The 7,545-nt window shown below is 40.0% G+C and overlaps 1 non-coding gene across 1 annotated transcript; it reads right to left on the bottom strand.

Moving 5' to 3' along the window:
- Window positions 1-6,975: 6,975 nt before the first annotated feature.
- LOC150035551 (small nucleolar RNA R71) lies at window positions 6,976-7,078 on the bottom strand. Its single transcript, XR_016530384.1, has one exon. It is a non-coding gene; the product is annotated as a small nucleolar RNA R71 (small nucleolar RNA).
- Between the last annotated feature and the right edge of the window lie 467 nt (window positions 7,079-7,545).

The following is a 7,545-nucleotide window of genomic DNA, read 5'->3' as shown; positions in this document are numbered from 1 at the left end:
TCGCATACTTTCTAGAATTAGGCTTAAGTGTGTGTAGCATGACAGCATAGCATGCGTTGCCCTTGCGGTCACTCTTAAGTGTTGCAATGAAGACAACTCCACATTTTATCTATTTATCCATCCATTTACTTCCTGTCAATAGTTGTCGTGTCTCTACCTTTCATTCATATTTTCATTGTATTGTCTGTTAGTTAGGAGTAGGAGTAGTGTTAGCTTAGCAAACCCTCCATCATTCTTTTATTCAATCGTTGCATGCACATTACCACATTCATCTAGCTACAAGTCCCTGAGTTCGACCTCTAATCACCCGAGAAACTTGTATTCGCATTATACTTGGTATGAGTGTAAGAAAACTTGTGACAGGAACGCATGGTCAACGCATACATTTGTTAACACAAAGTCATTCCAACGCATGACCACGATGCATGATAATCAACGCATACATTAAGGACATGCATCACATATTGCGTCCACGAAATTTTAGTTGTCGAGTAATTGACATCTAATTTTTCGTCATCAAGTTTTTGGCACCGTTGCCAGAGACTTGGTAGCTAATTATTTTTCGAGTTTTGTGTCTCTGCAGGCAACCTTTTTATCTTAGGAGTATTGCAGCTTGTGCGACCAGGTTTCAACCAATATTTAAGTATAGGCGATGCACCGAAAGCCAGTATTAACCCCAAGGTAGAAGAGCAATCAGTCGCATGAGCTGAAGGTAATTCTAAGCACATTGTGGCCAACATGCACAAAACAATTGCCGGAAGTTCCAGTGGTCAGAGTAAGTTCCTTGACCCAAGCAGTTGAGAGTAATCTCCTGTATGGAAGACTCTTTGTGGTGACAACATTCCTATTTTTCTAGGGACATCTTATACTTTATCTTTACCATGCTTTCCTAGTTTAGGTTATTTTTATTTTTATTTTTATTTTTGATATGCACCTGCTTCCTTGGTTGTGGTGTGTTTTCTCTTTGTGGGTGCAACAAATAAACCTCCCCGGTGCGCAGTACAATGGAAGAATTCCTTTCATCCTTCAACGCATGGCTTCGATCACGTGGATTCCAAAGCATGATTGCATGCGTTATTTCGCCTAAGGTTCTTTTCTTGTTATCCTTTATGCATTATCCTTTTGAAATTCTTTCTTTCCCGTTTGCGTTGCATTGCGGTGTAATTATGATGGTACATATAATTCACTACATCTTCTAACTGAACATTGCAAGCCGCTCCTTACTTTTATTAGCTTTTTCAAAATTTGAAAGTCTTAAGTTTATTTTGTGTAAACCTTTGCTCAAACATTTATTACCATATTCCTGTGAGTTTGTCTTTAGCTTTACGGTGAGAACGCTGCCAACCTCTAAGTTTGTGATGACATGCAGAAATGCATGTCATCTTAGGCCTTTTATTTAGAACTATGAGAATTGTTAAGCAGAATATGCGGCAATAATGTTAAAAATTCATGAGAAAATGAGCTTGCGTTGACCAGTATTAAGAATCTCAGCTAACCCTTCTTATGCGTTATTTATGCGTTCAATTGTCTATTTTTGTAGCTAACGTAGGAAGTGGATGCAAACGCGGAAGCCGGACTACCACATAGACGGCCGTATGCGGAGAAACTCTCCATCGCAAAGACAAACGCATTAAATCAGTGCATGGGTGTTGCAGTAATCAGCCGCATGCATCCATCGCATGGGTGTTGCGGTCGTCAAGCGGTTGCGGTCATCGTGTAGAAGTTGCGGTATTAAGCGAATGCGGTCACTGCACGATTGCGGCTACACGATAACGCATACTAGAGGGATCAATGCAAGGTTGGTGGAATGAACACATCAGTGCATATCTTGAGAAAATAAAAAAGATGGTGTTGACATCCCACTTACCACGCAGTTAGTAGCAGAGATTCAGAAAGGATTAACGCGCCGCAAATTCCAGAATCACAGCAGTATATTAATGCTGTCGGCGATTCAAGCTCTATATAAAGAAGCCGATGAGTAGAATTCCATCTTGTCCGGGGATTATCTTTGCAATCCAGGGTTTTCCCTGTGATCCAGACTAATGCGTGAGAAGAAAGCTTGAGAGTTATTCATCTCCCTCATCCATTCCGAGTGACGATCGGAGCCTTCGACCGGAGCTAGATCTCGGGAGAGTCAGCTCCACCGCCCTTCCATGGCCCCACCGGTAGCCTTGACGCACATCCGCTTGAAGCAAGACATTGCTTCCAGATGGTCATTTCATTTTCTCTTCTTCTCTTATATTGTATTATAGTACATTTTGTGATTAAGGAATTAATATAGTATGTGTTTAATGCATTTCTATGTTTCCTTCGATTCCATCTCCATCTTCTTTACTTAGCATCTTTAACTTTCATTGCATCACTTAGTGAGATTGCTAGACTATCATATACTTAATCATGTGGATTAGGGATATGAAGCATGTAGCAAACCACCGAGAGGTGTGCGTTGCGTGAGTGTATGAGAAAACCTTTTTTGCTTAGTGTGAAGTTGTAGCTACGTCTGTCTATAGGCAGATGCAAGGCTTGTCTATGAGTAAAGTCAGCAACAACTAACTGCTCGGGAGGGTAAGTGGTTGGTCGCATTAAGCAATGTAAGCTATTGTTCACTAGAGATAGGAAGAATCTTATGACAGCCAAGTTTATGCGGTTACCTTGTCTTATGAGCGCATCATTCATCATTTAGGCATACTTGAAAGAGTAGTCTAAAACCCAAATCTAAGACTTGAGAGAGTGGATTGGAACGTATAAGCAAGAATGGGAACTTAAAGATAAGCTCCATTTGCTATCACACAATATATGTACCCTACGGAAAGGATATTCTATGCATCCAAGAAGTAGGATATGGTGGTATGCGGCCATCACGCTCATGCGGCGAGAGCACATGAGCGGGTTATGAAGGTTTAGGCAGGCATAGGCTTCCTGGCACTATTGCATATACATCACATACGTCCTAGAATTAGGCTCAAGTGTGTATAGCATGACAGCATAGCTTGCATTGGCTGAGGTTGCCCTTACGGTCACTCTTAAGTGTTGTAATGAAGACAACTCCACATTTTATCTATTTTTCCATCCATTTACTTCTTGTCAATAGTTGTCGTGTCTCTACCTCTCATTCATATTCTCATTTCGTTGTCTGTTAGTTAGGAGTAGGAGTAGTGTTAGCTTAGCAAACCCTTCATCATTTTTTTATTGAACTATCGCATGCACATTACCACATTCATCTAGCTACAAGTCCTTGAGTTCGACCTCGGATCACCCAAGAAACTTGCATTCGTGTTATACTTGGCGTGAGCGTAAGAAAACTTGTGATAGGAACGCATGGTCAGCGCATACATTTGTTAACGCAAAGTCATTCCAACGCATGACCACGACGCATAATAATTAACGCATACATTAAGGATATACATCGCATATTGTGTCCACGGAATTTTAGTTTTCGAGTAATTGACCTATAATTTTTCGTCATCAATACTTTGGGAGTATCAACAAGATAAGATGATGTGACATTGCCCATACCGCGACAAAGGCAGTAGTGAGACATAATGCAATCATGATTGTTGTCAGCGTTTAAACTCTATAAATAGCCCTTGGACCTTCACTTCAAAGTTTCCGAACTTCTGCCTTAAGCAAAGGTTTGCGATCACAGATGAGAGCATGAGTGAGATTTTTTATGAGGATTATTCATCTCCATAAACCAGTTCGAGTGGCGATCGGAGCTTTTGCCAGAGATAGAGCTTGAGAGAGATATCTCCACCATCCATCCATGGCACCACTAGTAGCCTTGACGCAAAGTCCTTCATTTCTTCTCTGATCTCTATATTGTATTATATTTTAACTTAAGATATTAAGACATTTTGTAATCAATGGATATTTTGATTCCTTCAATGCCATCTACTTTATTGTCTTTATCTTTATCATCGTTTATTTATCAAAGGCGATCGCTTGCTCAATCGTGTAGCCTAAAGATAGGACACATGTAGCAACTCACCGAGAGGTGTGTGTTGTGCAAGTATAGTGAGTTAATCCTCTTTGATTGGTGAAAGGCTGTAGCAACGCTTGTCGATGGGTTGTTGCAATGCTTGTCTATAAGTTAATTAGCCGCATCTAACTGCTTGAGAAGGTAAGAGATGGAACGCACTAAAAGCAAAGTATATAGTCATGCAGCTGACCACCGAGAGGTGTGCGATGCGTTAATGTGACGATCTGAGATTACTCAAGTGATTTAAGATAATAAACATTAATATGCCTTAACAATTGTTGTGTATCTACCAATTCTCATCGTAAGTCTTGTATTGCTCAATCTGTTTAGTTAGGAGTAGGAGTAGTGTGTAATCCATTAAACTTCTTCTTTTTACTTTTATTCATCGCCTCAAATGCATTGCTTCATAAGCATTATTGAGTGACAAATTCCTGTGTTCGACCTAGGATTACCCGAGAATCTTGCGTTTTCGTTATACTTGGCGAGAAGGCAAGAAAACTTGTGATAGGAACGCATGGTCATTGCATACTAGATTAACGCGTACTTTCCATTTCAATGCATGACCTCCGACACATGGGCATAAATGCATAGCTTAAGCCATGTAACACATATTGCGTTCACTAATTTTCGTTAACAGTAGATAAGGACCAATGGGTCAAAACAATGGACCTTGAAATGGAATTAAAGTACTCCAATTTAGCATTGGATCTTGTGGGTCTACTTGAAGGGGTAAAACCCATAGGGTGCAAATGGATCTATAAGAGAAAGAGAGATGCAGCTGGGAAGGTAAAGACCTTCAAAGCTAGACTCATAGCAAAGGGTTATACCCAGAGAGAAATGGTTGATAATAACTTGTAGAAATACAAGTTATTCTTGCTCTTAAGTTAGAACAATTAAGGTTTTTAATGATAAACTCTCCTCATTTTTAGTACAAACGTATGTATTTATTTAAACATCAACAACTTCATGCAAAAGAAGTTTTATTACTAAATATCGCGACACTAACGCATTATTCTGCAGGATTTCAACATAAGAATTGATATTAACACATTAGACAAGTGTCAAGGAAACACGCTAACGCATGAGCCATGCGTCGGAGGGAGTTTAATGCAGAGAAGATTCATTGCTCCAGGCTGATTGTGTCACATCACCACTTGCAAGTATGGGGCATGGACTTTAATGCTGCCCATTCACCAAGTAGACATGACCAACGCCTATAAATAGATGAAGTCCCTCCAGAGTTAAAAAGTTCAGACATTATTAAGACACTTACTCTCTATAAATTGTAGTTATAGCCTTAGTCTGTAGAAGCTGTGCCATGGTGTGAGACGATCAAAAGGGTTGAGAACCACCACCACCGCCGGTGAGGGAATGGAGGAAGTTACACTTGAGAAAGATACTCTGTCCACTGCTTATACAAGTGATTGTAAACAACGAGATTGAGCCAAAGAACTACAAGAGATTATATTCTTTGGCTTGACTCAGTTTCCCTCTTATTTATTGTTTTCATTCCATTTGATTGAACATTGTGTTTGTAAAGACTCCTTGTTTCTTTATAAAATTCATATATTTGATCCTTCATACTTGCTATTGTTTATCTCTTGTTTATGTTGAACACATTAATACTTTATGCACAATTCTATTCTAATGCCCAAACCAGCTTGACAACTTGGTAAAAGCATCTTTAACTTAGATTGTTCGAAAGAATAACTAAGCTGCATCAAGTAGAACGCCTAGTATAGCAAGAGATAGACTTATCGGTGTTTCTTGCATTCTATGTTAGAATCATGCACCCTAGAGATAGGCTTTGTATGTTATTCACATTGAGACGTGTTGAATAAGGTCTAATGCATAAACAAAAAGATAAGCAAATTATCCCATCTCATCCACATTTCATCTTGGTTCGACGCGTCCACCTACCTTGAATTCCATTTTCACATAACCCATCATTCACCACTCAACTCTTTTGTATCTTCTTGCACAGGCACAACATGTTAGTGTAAATAATACATTTCTTACATTCATTTAGGAAACCCCTACAATAGATACAACGCAAGGTCTGCTTTGGTTAAACTGAATCCTTGAGATCCATCTTGCACTTGCTAAGAACCTAAATTAGATTTATACGTCATTAAGAGGAGTTGTGTGCGTTCTGTGCATATTATCAACGGCCCAATGCATTACATTTCATAAACGCATCAAAGCATAAATGCATCACTTATACTTAGAATTTATTTCTCTAATTTATTTTACATAATACACTCCTAAAGCATCTCACGATAGCAACGAACAAGTTTTTGGCGCCGTTGCCGGGGATTCAGTAATAAGAACTAATTAGAAATTTCGTTTGTATCTACTGTAAGAACACTTCAGTCAAGGGAGTATTACAAGCTACGCCCAGGCTTGTGAACGTTTATGAATAGGGAGAGCCCTCTAAATTGAGCTACGACCACAAGATTGAAAGGCCCTTCCGACGTAGGAAGAGATCTAACTGTTGTTGAAGGTTAAGGCAGCAATTACTTAGACAACAAAACAGACAATGAGCAATGGCGGAAGAGCAACCAAATCAGCAATTAGCTTAGCAACTGGCTCATGCTGCATAGAATTCGATCCTGATGGCAAATATTAACACACGTCCTATGAGGGAATATGCGTCCTCTGTACTATATGATTTCTCTTCAGGAATCATATACCCAACACCGAATGGAACCAGGTTTGAAATGAAATATGTTATGCTCCAAATGCTCCAGACTGTTGGGTAATTTGGGGGTGGTCGTGGTGAAGATCCTCATGCCCATATGAAACGTTTCCTGGAAACGTGTAATTCCTTTGTGATTCCTGGAATCACCCTAGAGGCGATCAGGCTGTCCTTGTTTCCCTATTCATTGCAAGATGACGCAAAGCAATGGGTGAGTTCTCTAGAGCCGTGGGAAATCACCACCTGGGAAAAGTTGGTGGAAAAATTTATGCAAAAATACTTCCCACCAACGCGAGGAGGCATCCGAAAATTATGAACTTTGAACAGGAAGATACTGAGACCTTAGATGCTGCATGGGAGCGTTTTAAGGGCTTGGTCAAGAATTGCTCGAACCATGGACTACCATTGACTATTCAGATGGAGACGTTTTATGGAGGGTTGAATAGAGCGTCACAGATGGCAGTAGACGCAACAGTGGCTGGTGGACTCATGGACAAATCCTATACTGAGGCTAAAGAAATACTAGACCGCATTGCTAAACATAATATGGAATGGGTGGATGATACATATGATGGAAGAAATGACAGATGAATGAGATCTCAGAACGTTAATTCTGTTGATGCTAACGCAATAGCCACACTTTCTGCTCAAGTGGCTAAGATGACCAGCCTTCTGTAGAACATAATGCTGGGTAACACATCAAACCAGCAGATGGTGAATTAGGTGGAGGCGTTTGGGCAACCCATGGTTACCTGTGTGGGATGCGGAGATCTTCACTCATATGCTGAGTGGCCTCAAAACCCTTAGTCAGATGTTTCATAAAAAACAACCCATTCTCTAATTCTTATAACCCTGGATGGAGAAACCA

Source organism: Benincasa hispida, chromosome 6 (assembly GCF_027475165.1).
Source record: "Benincasa hispida cultivar pf3 chromosome 6, pf3_genome.v1.1, whole genome shotgun sequence".
Classification (NCBI taxonomy): domain Eukaryota; kingdom Viridiplantae; phylum Streptophyta; class Magnoliopsida; order Cucurbitales; family Cucurbitaceae; genus Benincasa; species Benincasa hispida.
Note: the sequence above shows the minus strand (reverse complement) of the source record. Positions and strands in the feature narration are given on the sequence as shown.